Source organism: Ceratotherium simum, chromosome 37 (genome assembly GCF_057802395.1).
Source record: "Ceratotherium simum simum isolate JZ-2026a chromosome 37, ASM5780239v1, whole genome shotgun sequence".
Classification (NCBI taxonomy): Eukaryota; Metazoa; Chordata; class Mammalia; order Perissodactyla; family Rhinocerotidae; genus Ceratotherium; species Ceratotherium simum.
Window position 1 is genome coordinate 18,531,034 of NC_141936.1, and position 13,705 is coordinate 18,544,738.

The following is a 13,705-nucleotide window of genomic DNA, read 5'->3' on the forward strand; positions in this document are numbered from 1 at the left end:
GTGAGTGAGTCACTTCAAGTCCAGACGTTCCAGAATTTTATGGGTATAAGTGCAATGTTATTGGAGGAGCTCTCACGAAGTAGAAGGATGATTATGAGGCCCATCTACTTTCTCAGAAAAAGATTTATAGAACAATGAATCAATTGAGACTGATATATTTAATTTGCCAAGGGTGATATCCAAACAACCTTAATGACCAAGGAAGAGGGGGTCCTGGTTTTTCACACTCAGGTTATTTAAAGAACTGAGATGCCATCTCTCTGATCAACGATGGGGTCCCTCGAAGAGAAACAGCTATATTTTACCCAGGAGCTCCATCCTACAGCATTTAGCTTTGACTTTTGTGAGATAAACTTTTAAAACTGTTTGACTTCCAAGTTAACCCCGGGGTGACCCTCCTTCGGAAATAAAAACCTTTGCTGGCTATTCTGTTCTCTGCTAAACCTTCCAGGTTAGACAAACAATTTAGGTTAAAAAAAAAAAGGTAAAGAAAAAAAAGAAATCCCTTAAGACAGCTTATGGAAGTTTTACTCTTAGTGTAAATAAAGGACAAAATACAAATGGTGAGATAGAGGGAGGGGAAGGGGGGTTCAATGCGAACAGAAAACAAGAGCCCCCAACCAAAGAAAGCTCTTTTGTTACAGTCCCGTTAAAGCCAATTTTTGCACAATCTCTTTCTTTTATTATTACACTCAAAACTGATGACGAATATATATCTAAAAATAGGGTCTCCATTGATGATGCCTGTGTAGCGTCTATATTTGTGTGGTGTAGGTAAGAAATCCCATTCGTGGGAAAGTGCAGGTAGGCAGGCTGGTCGTGCCAGCAGCTGCCCAATGAGCCGCCTGCAGCTCAGGGGTGGACTGCCTGCATGCCCTCCTCTCAGACAGCTCAAGGCTTGATATGTATTTCCTCCTTCTGTCTTTTAAAGGAAATACCCTCCAGATAAATGTAAGAATTGTCAGAACTGACACCTAGCGTAGCAGTGAAGGTTGGGGAAGCCCTGAAATGCCAAACTCAGAGTGAATTGCTCCAGAGTTTCATTACATCTGTGCCCATGGGTCCTCACCCCAGACATCCCTCCCGTGGGGTCTTTTCATGAAGCTGAAGGCTTGCGTGTAGTACTTGTTTGAGTAGATAGCAGTACCATCTCCTTTTGGGAAGGGGAGAAGAATATTTTACACTTTAAAGGAAGTCTAACGTGAGCAGAGTAAATTTTAAAGTTTTGAATGGTGTTGAATGATGAGAATCTGGCTCAAGCCAAAGGCTGCTTACAAAAAAAAAAAAAAAAGCTGGCTTTCCTAAGCCTATTCTTTGAGGCTTATTGCTGGGTGACTTTTTTTTTCTTTTCTTTGGAGTAATCTCTTCGACAAAATGGGGATCAGAAAAAGGAAAAGGAAACCTCCACAATGCAAACTGGCCCCTGGGAGCCAGGACTGATTAATGGACAATTTTATGGCTCATTTGTAAAAAAGGAAATTCTAACAGAGCCCTCTGTTTACTTTGCTGCTACAATTCATATCAAAAAGACAGAAAGCAGAGATGCGGGAGGGCAGGGGCGTTTTTAAATCTTCGAACACTCAATAGCTTGGCTAAATAGAGCAAATAGATTATGGGCTCCTGAGCATTAATGAGTCCAAATTACCTGGGGATTTGTTGCAAATAATGATTGTCAGGAAATGACAAAATGCCAGCACATTTTTCATTTTCCTTCTTTGATATTGTAAACTCAAATTCAAGTAAAACATTGGGAGCTTAAGCATGGATTCCAGTTCTTTCTTCCTCTCCCACAGGGAGAGCCATCAGGACAATGGTGGCCTATGGACTTTCCAAGTCTGCGTATTTATAAATGTGAGCCTGTGAGCATTTGTGTGTATGTGTATATGAGTACATATGAGTATATGTGTGTGTATGTACATGAGTGTGTGAGCACACCTGTGCATGCAGATGTGTTAAATCTTTGTTAAGCTAGGTTGATTCTCCCACTCAGCCTGTCATGCCCAGTCCAAGGATGAGCATTGTCCACCCCGCCCGTAGATGAAGGAGGTTACCCTGGTCCTGGCCCTTCCAAGTGCAAATTTCAGAGAGGACCAGTTTAGATCCCAGAGATGGATATGCTCCACCTGGTAATGCAGGCATTGCTTGAATTATATCTAAATCTGTGTTTCCGGAGCTCAGTCTTACTAAGTAGTTACTCTACCTTCTCTCTCTAATTCAGCTAAACCAAACTGAAAAGAAAACCAAAACTCCTATGAAAATAACAAGCCAGTTACAGCCAACTTGAATGGACAGAGGCTGAATAGTTTTACTCTGGAGGTTGCAGCAGGTCAGGTGTTTGCCAGAATCTTCCTGTCTTCCAGTGTGCACAAACACTGGCACACATGTGGTGCACAGCATAGCGATTGTAGCATATTGTGCCTCGATTTCCCAAGTCACAGGTGAGCGCCTGTATATTGTTTCATGGAGGCAATCCTTTTGGAAGCTTCTCTCTAGCTGTGTTTTTCCCTGGCATTAGAGGTGATGTCTGGATCCTCCCCTTTGCTGCCGGCAAGTTGTTGCTACATATGAAAAGGTCATCTCTTAGTGCAGAAGTCGAGATTCTTCCGGTTATAGATGACAAAACCATACCTCAAACCAGTTTAAAAAAAAAGTGGGTTTGTTAGCTTTAGTGACTTGACATCACACCTGGTGTGAGTGTTCAAATGATGCCAGTGGGTGCTGTCTTCTGTTGCTTAGTTCTGTTTCTTGTGAATTGGCTTCTTTCTCTCCACCAGGAATGCAGCACTGCAGGTGAGCAGCGCCAGCAAGGAGCCAGATTCATCTTCTCAGCCACAATATATAATCGCCGTGAAGGTCCTTCATTACCCAATTGGGTCATGTGCCCATCCTTGAACCAATCTCAGTGTTGGAGGATGGCATACTATGGTTGGCCCAGCTTTGGTTCTTGGTCCTTTCTTGTCTCCCCTAAGAAGAAACGGGAACAAGAAAGGGTGTAAGCCAGGGAAACAGAAGCAATGGCTACCACTATCCATACCATTAAATTCCACACCCACTAGTACCTTTCTTTGTACCGCCGATGGCAAGAAATGCGCTGGAAAAAAATCAGTAAAAAAGTATCCCAAATCCTTAAAGTAGGGTTTCATGCTAACAATCTTTTTGAAAATATACCCAAGAGACCCATAATGGAGTTGTCTCTGGGGAAGTCAGCACATAGAGACAGAGATTGGATTGGTGGTTACCAGAGGGGAAGGGGGGAGGGAGGAGGATGAAAGGGATAATTCGGCACATGTGTGTGGTGATGGGTTGTAATTAGTATTTGGGGGGTGAACATGATGTAATCTATGCAGAAATAGAAGTATAATGATGTACACCTGAAATTTATACAATGTTATAAACTGTTACTGCAATAAACAAAAAATTAAAAAATAAAGTGGTAAAAACCGAAAATAAATAAATAAATAAATAAATAAATAAAATAAAAAGGTTGGAAGGAGACTGACTTTTCACTGTGTTCCTGTTTATTACTGTCTGAGTATCGCACCATGTGCTTGTATTGCTTTTTCAAAAACAGTAAAAAAACAAAGGAAAACCTAAAAAATGGCCTATAAGGAATCTCACTTGTAGGAATATACTCAGATATTTGATATGTAGAGTTAAGTACAAAAGTGTAGCTCTCGGTCTATTTATAGCACAAAAGGGGAGGGGGATTAAAATATTACTTCCAATGGTCAAATTGAATAAAATAATCTTTTCACAGATTACTTAATAAAATAAAAAATGCATATTAAATGTCAAAAAGTACAATACAGTACTGTATAGATTTTGAATCTTAATTTTGTAAAAATAAAAGCAAGTCTACCAATGAAAAAGCAGTCAAAAAATAGAAAATATTCACATTGATAGAGTCTGGGTGGTGGAGTTTAAGAGGGAGTTTTATGTTTTGCCTCATATTTTCTCATTTGTCTCCAATGGATATTAACCTACAAGCAGAAAATAATTAACCTAAAAATATCCTTAAGTACAGTTAGTGGCAATTCAATTTTCTATTAATGAAAGTACAGCATGATTCTGTCTTTTCCTTGTATATGCCCTCTACCTCTCCGTTATAAATAATAGCATGCAACAGTTTCATCTTGAACACTTGCTGTATACTATTTCATTCATTAAGAAAATTTGAGTTGATGTGTTTGAAAAGTAAAGGGCAAAATTAAGGATTGGGTCAAATCCTGTTTCTACCTAACTTCTAATTCTGCCTCCAACTCCAAGAGGTTATAACTTATCCCTTACCTGAATAATTATGAAAGGGTTTTTTCCCCCCCTACTTAAAGTAATTAAAAAACTAATCATTTCTAAGAAAACACAAAAATATTCAATATACACTGGGGTCTTTTCCTGGGAAAGCTTCATAGTGAATAGCTGTATTGAGTCTTTGCTTCATAACAAACTTGAGCTTCAATATTGTTGTATTATTATGAGGCAACACGGGCTTATAACGGAATTTCATTACTTCTGCAGTTACAGCCAGGGAGCCCATTCTCCCCTCCACACTTGAATGAGACTCAGATTAATTTTGGTAGGAGTTGAGAGTGTGTATCTAGGGGAGAATAAACCCCTAAGTGTATAATTAGTAATTACACACTTGTTTCTAGGTCCTGGCTTGTAGAGATCAATTTTGGTTTCTCCAGTTAAACACAATGACTACACTGAAAAAAACATCTTTCTAGAACCAACCAAATGACCTGGTTTCTTTCTCATATAGTTTTCGGTTAACGTGAGGCGTTTTGACACCTTTTTCTTTCCTGGCTATAGATTTACGTCTCAGATATTTGGAATGTGGGGCGGATTTGTCCTGTATGACACATTTGGCATTGGGCAGCAGCCTAGTTTGTGTCCTCCAAAAGGATGCTTGTTGATATCTGGGCTTACTATAAAGTGCGATTTGAAAGGCCCTCTAGGATCACTGTATATTTTGCTTGTCCTTTAAATCCTTTAAGACAGGGTCTTATGGTCTTACGGACCAGTCTTATGGACTGGCCTCGTCCGTACTCTTCTCACAAGTGACTTATTGGGTTTTGTAATGAGAGGCACCATGGATACAGCCATTAGGAAATCATATCTATAGAGGACTCTTCAATAGCTGTGGCAAATAATGTTCCACTCAGATCCCCCATGGCAACACATAGAACCATATGGCCGTTTGCTCCAGCTCCCCAACTTTCTCCATCTCATCAGGAAGACAGAATTGGAGGGAAATTAGCTTTCCCCAAGAGGCTTAAAACTCTCCATTTTATGTTTCCACCCTAGATGCTAATCCTGTTTGAAGAGAATTATAGGCAAGTGCCGATGAACTCAAGCTTGTTGGTTTGATTCCAATATGCACTGAAACATTTCTCTTTGTCCCATGATTGACAGCCTATGCAAAGCTGTCTGTACTTTTTTTGCTCCAATCAGCTAAGCTCCTTGATGCTTCACTTAGTTTAGAGGAGACCTTTTTGAGTGCCTCACTTGCCTCCTTTAAGATGGAAGACATGTGACGTGGAGATAAATTGTGCAGTGATGAATTCAGGTGTACAAAATGGAATTTACTTTATTTCTAAATAACTGTGGTTTATTCAGCTCATGAAATCACATTTCTGCTGTGTGGGATAACATGGTTCTGCCAAATCAAAGTCACTCAATCACTTGTGGTTTAAAACTCACTCACTCTGGGGTAGCTCCTCAGTCAATTCAGTATTCTTTCCCCCTAGCCCTTCTGCTTCTGGGTTCAGAGCAGGCTTGTATTGGTCCATGGACATCTTCCAACCTGCCATCCCTCTGTGCGGTGACCGGTCGTGCAGGTCCTGTGTCATCACCCTTTACTTGTCTTGCTTCAGCTGTCGCTCTCCCTCCTGCGACTGCCATGCGTGTTTGGTTTGAACATTGTCTTCTTGCCCCGTCATGAGCCTCCACTAGTCCCTAGTCTTTCAAATTCTTCTGGGATCCCTCTTGGGGGCACAGAAAGCTTTCACCAACTTCACCCTACTGCTCTGCGGCCGTGGAGAAAATGGGGCCTCTCTCAGGCCCTCCTTCACTCAGGTCTCACTGTCAGCTTTTCTCCCTCCTGCAGAAGATCTTGACTTTTCTAAGAATGGCATGACTTTTCCAAGAAAGTTTCTCTTTCTCTGGCTAAATTCTATTCTGTAATCCCCCAGATGCATTCTGAGATTTCTTTGATCCCACGACCTGGGCTGTAGCCTCTGGTGCAGGAATCCCACCCCAGAAATCTCACACTGGCTTCTCTTCTCTGTTCTCTCTCTCCTTTCCTCTCTCTTCCCAGAAAAGAGGTCAGAAAACAACTCTTGCATCATCCTGAATTCTTCCTTACTTTTAGATTTATAACGTAAATCTAAATTTACGTTATAAATCTCAGACCTTTGCTCTGAGTCTTCCAGTGTTTTCTCTTGATAGTCAAATCAAGCTTTTGAAATTGCTTGCCCTTGCGTATTTGTGGTTAATATCTTACTCCATGTGTATATAGCTCAAAAACCCTAACTCTGCTTAAATGGATGGGGGCAAAAGAGAGTACACACACACACACGCACAATTTTGAATAGATTATCCCATCTTATTTCCTCATATTTCAAATTATGCTTTGTTCATTTTATTGTGATTAAATGATTGGTATTTTATTTCAATTGCCTTTTCTTATCTTATCTGAGTGCACATGTAGGGGACCACAAAAGCGATTAAAGTTGATATGCTGAGCACAGTTTCCTTATAGTGTAAACTATGTGAGGGCCGACATCAGGCTTCACTCCTGGGTGTCCCAGAATCTATCACTCCCTTGTCATTTGACCAGGATGTCACACCTTCTGGGAATGATGGAACAGAAGTAAACAGCATTCCAAGTCTATAGAAATTTGTGGTCAGCGTGAAATTCATGTACAGATGCTTTAACAGCTGCCACAAGACACTTAGCCTGGAATGAGCAGCCCCTGTGAGATGCCTCACCTATATTCTTATCCTTTCACCCATATCTTTTCCATGTAAAACATTTCTGTTCAGTCTCAACTGATCACATTTTGTCTCGCACACTCAGTGTTGTTTCATGTGTTCGTTTCTTCTGCCTGAAATGCCTTTCATCTGTTAGTTTTTTATCAGGCTGCTCAAAGTCACCTCTCATAGGAAACCTTCCCTAAACTCACCCTCAGGAGAGTCGGGTTCTCGCTCCTCTGTATCCCCATAACCCCTGAAGTAAACTCTCATTATGGGATTTATTGCATCATTTAATAGGGGTTTGTTTATATCCCAACATCCCTCACCAGATGGTGACCTCTTTGAAGGCAGGAGCTGAGCCCTCATCATCCAGGGCCTTGCAATGAATGGTACAGTGTCTGACACATAGTTGTGTCCAATATTTGAGAAATGAATGACTTACCATCAGTGGAAGCAACCCAACGAAAATAAACAAAATCAAACAAGAAAGGCAAATCTTAAAGAAGACTTTGTTCGTATAATGTTTTCCCTACAAATAATCCAGAATTTAATCATCACTGAACCAGAATCTACTGGTGTGAAGGGAATAAATTGCTCACATTGTAGCAGTCATATTAATTCTTTGGGGCTATTAAGATCCATTTAGATCTTGATTACACAATTCCAAAATTGTTTGCTAATGTCATGAGCAAACCAGTTAAAGTTGGTAGAGTAAATCCTTATATTGGAGAGAGGCCAGTTTAAATTACTGAAATGTTAGGTTTTCTTTCTTTTTAGAAAGAAATGCAGTTTCATAATTTTAAGATCACTGAACTGCCAGGTCTGCTTTAATAAATAATATTCATTTGTAATTATCCAAGGACATTTTTGGTAAGGAAATGGATACTCTACTAGTTCAACAAAACCAGAAAAAGTCTTTGTTCTTGAAAAATAATCTCACAGCCCTCTCATTTACCCAGTATTTTTGTTGTTAGTGCCATCAAGTCTATTCTGATTCCTAGTGCCCCTGTGTACAGCAGATTGGAACCCTGCCCGGTCTTTTTGTGCCAACTTCTCACCTCCCTGCACTCTATCAGACAATGCTCTGCTGCTATTCAAAGGATTTTCATGACCAATGTTTTTGGAAGTGGGTGGCCAGTTCCTTCTTCCTAGTCTGTCTTAGTCTGGAAGCTCTGCTGAAACCTGTCCCCCATGGGTGACCCTGCTGGTGTTTGAAATCGTGGTGGCATAGCTTTCTGCATCACAGCAACATGCCGTCACCACAATATGACAGCCGACAGACTGGTGTTGTGGTTCCCTGACAGGGAAACAAACCTGGGCCACAGCGGCGAGGGCCCTGAATCTCAACCACTAGTCCACCAGGGCTGGTACACTGTACTACGCAGCACCACACAGTACACAGTATTATCTTGCCCTAAATACTTTTTTATTTTTGCAACAATGCAAAGGTAAATTTTAGTCCAACCCAGGTTGAATCAAACCAATTTTCTTAATCGCAGGGTGTTAGTTAATGAGCTCTTATTCTGTCTGGTGGAATTCAGCCTCCTTTCCTCTCACGTGTTCTCCCACCAAAAACGGTTGCGTGAATTTTTCCCTCCTATAGTCAGCTGTGTCATTGTTCGTTATCCTCCCTGATGTTACAACGTAATCTGTCTGAAGTAAAACTTGGATATGCCGCATGTCTGCCTCAAGAAATTTCAAAATTTGCAGCTTGCTTTACTGGCCTCAGTTTCCCCTTCCTGCCTCACCTCTCATCACCCCTCCCCACAATCCCTTGCAATTTCTCCTGCTGCTTCCTGTACTCTGCACCTGGCTACTTGCCACACTTGTGTCAGCCCCCACATCACCTCATCTCCATGCCTGGGAAGCCCCCTTTGCTCCACGCTCCCAGGTCTGGATGAGGTTGCCAGGATTTGAGGTATTGGAAAGCAGGACCCTCGTGACGTTAATCTTTGTATCACGGGCGGCCTATGACTGTGCCTGATCACTGTAGGCTTCAAGAATTTGTTGAACGAATAAATGGATGGACTCTCAGGCTTTAAAGAATGAAGACATCTTGAAGATCTCACTCCATGGGCTTTGGTGAGATCAGATTCCTCTTCACCTAACTTTTTAAGAATGATTTTTTTCTTTACCACGGAAATAATGAAAAAATACTTTTATTTTCACTTTTATTTATACCTTTTAAGCATCACTCATATGTAACTGACTTTCCAAGAAGTCAGTGGTTGGTTTTCTCCCTAATGAGGGCTAGATTGGGGAGTTATGCCATCCAGTGTTCGTCCTGACTGCCAGACTAGTTTAAAGCAGTATTCATTCCCCAACACACTTCCCATGCTTTCCTGGAGGGGAGGAAGGACAAGGCTTAGTATATGTTTCACATTATGGTGATTCCATTTAAATTTGCCCTGAAACTTTTGAGTCACTTAAGCCAAGTTGATTGATCCAGCTCCTAAGAAGACTGAATCCTATCATTAGTATATAAACACTTAGCTGAGTTTGAAAGGAGGTGGCCTGAGCACACAAAGGATCCAGGAAATTGAGCTCTGACTGAGTAAGTAGAAATCTGGGCTTGTGTCAGTAGTGTCTCCACCATTACTGGCTGTTTTGCCCTGGCCAAGCCATGAACTTCTCTGTACATCTGCATACCCACCTGTGAAATGGGCAGAACACCTCCCTCAGGCTCCTAATAACGCTCATGGGAGATGTGAAATTGCGTGGTAAGTGACAGTGCTCTCTCATAACTCAGGCATGCTTGATTCCCTCTGTCTCAGGCATCCTTCCTCTGTGCTATGTGTACCCCTGTGCAGACCTCAACTGAAGATAGGTTAGAGGGTATTTTATCACTAGATAAAATACTTTCTGACTAGATTGCAAACTTTTTCTCACTAGAGAAAAGATCTCAAAGTTCTTTGAGACTTGGAGCCTACGTACACACATGGAATAAAGTTCATGGAATAAATGAACACTCATATTAAATCTCAAACTTGGTGCTTATTATTCCATTGTTACAGCCTCTTTTCCTGGGAACATGAAAGTTTATTCGTTCTTAGATGCAAATGCCCTTGGGGAGAGGGAGAGCACATCTTTATTGTTACTGGGGAAAAGGAGAGCACATCTTTATTGTTAGCAAATATTTACAGGGGATTTACAGACTGTCAGCTGAGCTCTGCAAGAGGAGGGGAACTAGGGATTTGTAGGATGAGCCTGGGATGCCAGGAAAGAAGTTAGAGTTTCTGGTGAGGTAGGAGGGCCCTGGAAGCTGGGAACATGGTCTGAACTTAGGAATCCGGTTCTTACCACTGTCCTGGCCACTAAAGCTATCCAGCTGCTCTGTTTCTGTCATAGAACAATTTGATTTCCAGACCTGATTTTGGATGAGTCCTCACTAAGGTGATCTTAATGAAAAGTTTGCAAAAGACATTCTCTTTTCAGGAGATGGCAATAATAAAGCACGAAGAGGAGATCTCATCTTCCCTTAGCAGACTATATATTCCTTATGCCTTCCTGAAAGTGGAATGGTTATACTATTTCTTGTTTTGGAAACATCACATATTGATTTTATTTTTTGGCAGAGAGAAAGGAGGGTAAGTCAAAGGGCTAACAATTTTTACATTTTTGGCCCTTAAATTCTTATCCTTTCCAGATCCTCTCAGCCTCACCCAGGCAACCTTTGCAAGAGGAACAGCATAACGCTGCTGGGGAGGGAATGGGCCTTCAGCCACTGCTGGCTCTCCCATGGCCTCTGCGCACCACATCGCGGCTTACTCAGCAGCTTGGCTGTGCTAGTTTGGCAGGAAAACTTGGTAGACTCAGATACGATTCTCTGGAGAAAACAATTGTGTGCCATGAAAACTTAAAAGTCTGAAAGGAGCAGATTTTCAGCAAGCAACTCCTCTATGAGTGGCATTATAGAAAAGAAAAAAGAGAGACTTTGGTTGGTTTTGTGGAATTTCTTTATTGCCTAATCTTTAGGAAAGGCATAGGGGCACTCTTCCCTTGGAGGTGGGTGAGTGGTTTTGAATTTCAAAAAAGAATGTGACTTGTTGAAAGTTCAAGGGTTATTAATATGATGCTATTCTAATTTTTCGTCCTTTGTGTTCTCTTTAATGACTAAAAACTCTGAGTCAAGAGAGACAAGACGCATGTGCAGGTCTTAGAGCTTCATTTTCTTCTTCATCTGTTGGAGGGAATTAGAGGCGCATTCCTGGTCAACCTCCCAGGATGTAAAAAATCAAGATATGATATCACCAGTGACACTAATGTCTCACACGTTGGGGTGCATGGGCATCCCCCTCTACACGCGTTATCCCATTTAATCTTCACAATTGCCCTATAAGGTAAGTACTAACATTCCAATTTTATGGGTAAGGAAACTAGAGCTCAGAGAGATTTAGAAATTTCTTCAAGGTCATATGGTTAGTTAGGAGTCAAGTTTCAAAGTGAGGTTTTCCTGGCCTCCAAGCCAGTGCTCTAGTATTCTACACACCAAGGGTTCAAAAGGGAAAACATCACCATTATCAAGGAGCAGCTTACTCCAGGTGACTCCAAGCTATTGGAAAAGAGTAAAGAATGTGTACTTTCGTGCATTGGAAGTTTATGATGTAAACAGAGAGAATGGATGTGGATAAGCATCTGAAAAGCAAACTGACACCATCCACACAGGATTTTATTATATCGTTGGACCCCGACCTTGCTATTCTAGTGGAGGGTTTTTGCTGGACAAGATGAACAATTTCTTCTTTCCTAGCAAATAAATGAATAGATAATGAGAAAAGAAAGTGAAGACGAGAAATTGAAATCTTTTCCTTTTTTTATAAAAATAATATTGTGCTTATCCGTTTAAATATATAGTTAAGTAAGAAACAGTATAACAAAAAAATAAAAATCAGCAGTAATCCTATCAAAAATCAATAATTTATACTGTTTTTGCATAGCTAATATTATGTTGTATTAGAAATTTTTATTCTATCTTTTCATTTTGCTATATACTGTAAGCATTCTTCCATTTTCTTAACAAATATTTTTGCAAACAATTTTAATGTCTTCTTTATTTTCCATCTTGTGGCTGTAACATAACTTAATTAGCCTTTCTCCTGTTTTTAACATGTAGGTTGTTTCCAGTTTTTTTCTCACTTTTATAAATAACACAGTGAAGAGCATGTTTTGTTACTTTTTATTTTGATATCATTTCCAACTCACAGAAAAAGTCACAAGAATATTACAAGGAACTCCGGGATAGATTTTACTCAGCTTTATCATTTCCTCTCAACCTCTCTCTCTCTCACACACACGCACAGACACAGAGAGACATGCACACATGCATGTGCATACAGTTTTTCTTGAACTATTTGAGAGTAAACCATCTGTTTACTCCTAAACATTTCAGTGTGTATTTTCTAAAAACAAGAACTTTCTGTTACACAAGCACAGAAAAATTTTCCAAATTTGAAAATTTAATATTGACATAATACCATTATCTAATTCATAGTCCATTTTCAAATCTTTTTTTTTTCAGTCTAGGATCTAATCCAGCATAGTGAAGAACATTTGTATATGTGACATTTTATTTAAATTTATGATGATCCCTTTAGGCTAGATTCCTAAAATGAGGATTATGGATTATTAGGTAATTAGACACAGACATTTTTATGGCTGTTGATATAAGTTACTGAAAGTGGTGGCCATCTAACCAAAAACCCAGGAAAGTACTCATGAGACATTGGGAACATTAACAATGATGATTAAAAAAACAAAACAAAAAAACCTTCACTATTCTCTGATTTTAATTTCTCTGATTGCTGGTGACCAGGAATATTTTTCTTTGTTTTTATTGGCATACCACATTTCTCCTTTCATTAAATATTTGTAGTCTTACCTCTTTTTTCAATTACAAACTTAAAATTTTTATATTTATTTTATATGCTCTTTATACATGAAGGATATTATCTATCAATTACATTTGATAGAAAACACTTTTGCTGAGCTGTTTGCCTTTGGGGAATTTCCTCTTGAAAGGAATTTAAATTTAAAATTTCCTCTTTAAATTCAGGGACTTTTTAAAGCTCAAGGGATAAATATTATTTAGATACAATGATACAAGAAATGAAAAAGACAGATCTCAAAGAAGGCATTCTAGAAATGAAAAAGTTTCTTAGTCCCAGTTGGAAATAATCAGGATCCAGTTCAAGACTATGATTACTTAAACAGAAAAAAAGAAAGTACTGTGGAAGAAATCATGTTGTTGGACCCAAGAGGCCTTTGAATATGGTAGAGTGAATCAGCGATTACTCTGCTTGTATTAGGGAACCTGAGATTCCTTAACTGCAGAAGGAGGTGGCAGTGTTTATGGTCTTACACTAAGTGATGGAATCAGTGTGATGTATATTATTGCATATGCTAGCGATAAAGAAAAACTTCTGGGCCATGTTTCCTTGTCATGAGGATAGAATGCAAAGGAAAGTTTTATGGGGGGACAAATTTTATTCCCCCCATATATGTGAGGAATGTATTGAGATCATTCTGAATCTATATGTGTGAGTGCTATGGCATAATATCCCAATAAAGGGTTATAAGTAGAGACATGAAGAACACTGAGCAGAGAAATACATTCAACCCAGTAGTGGGGACTTGGGGGAAAATTTAAATGAGATTTCAAAGGAGTAACTAAAGATGTCTTAGGCAAACCAAAAACACACACACACACACATACCCCTTAAACATCATTGAT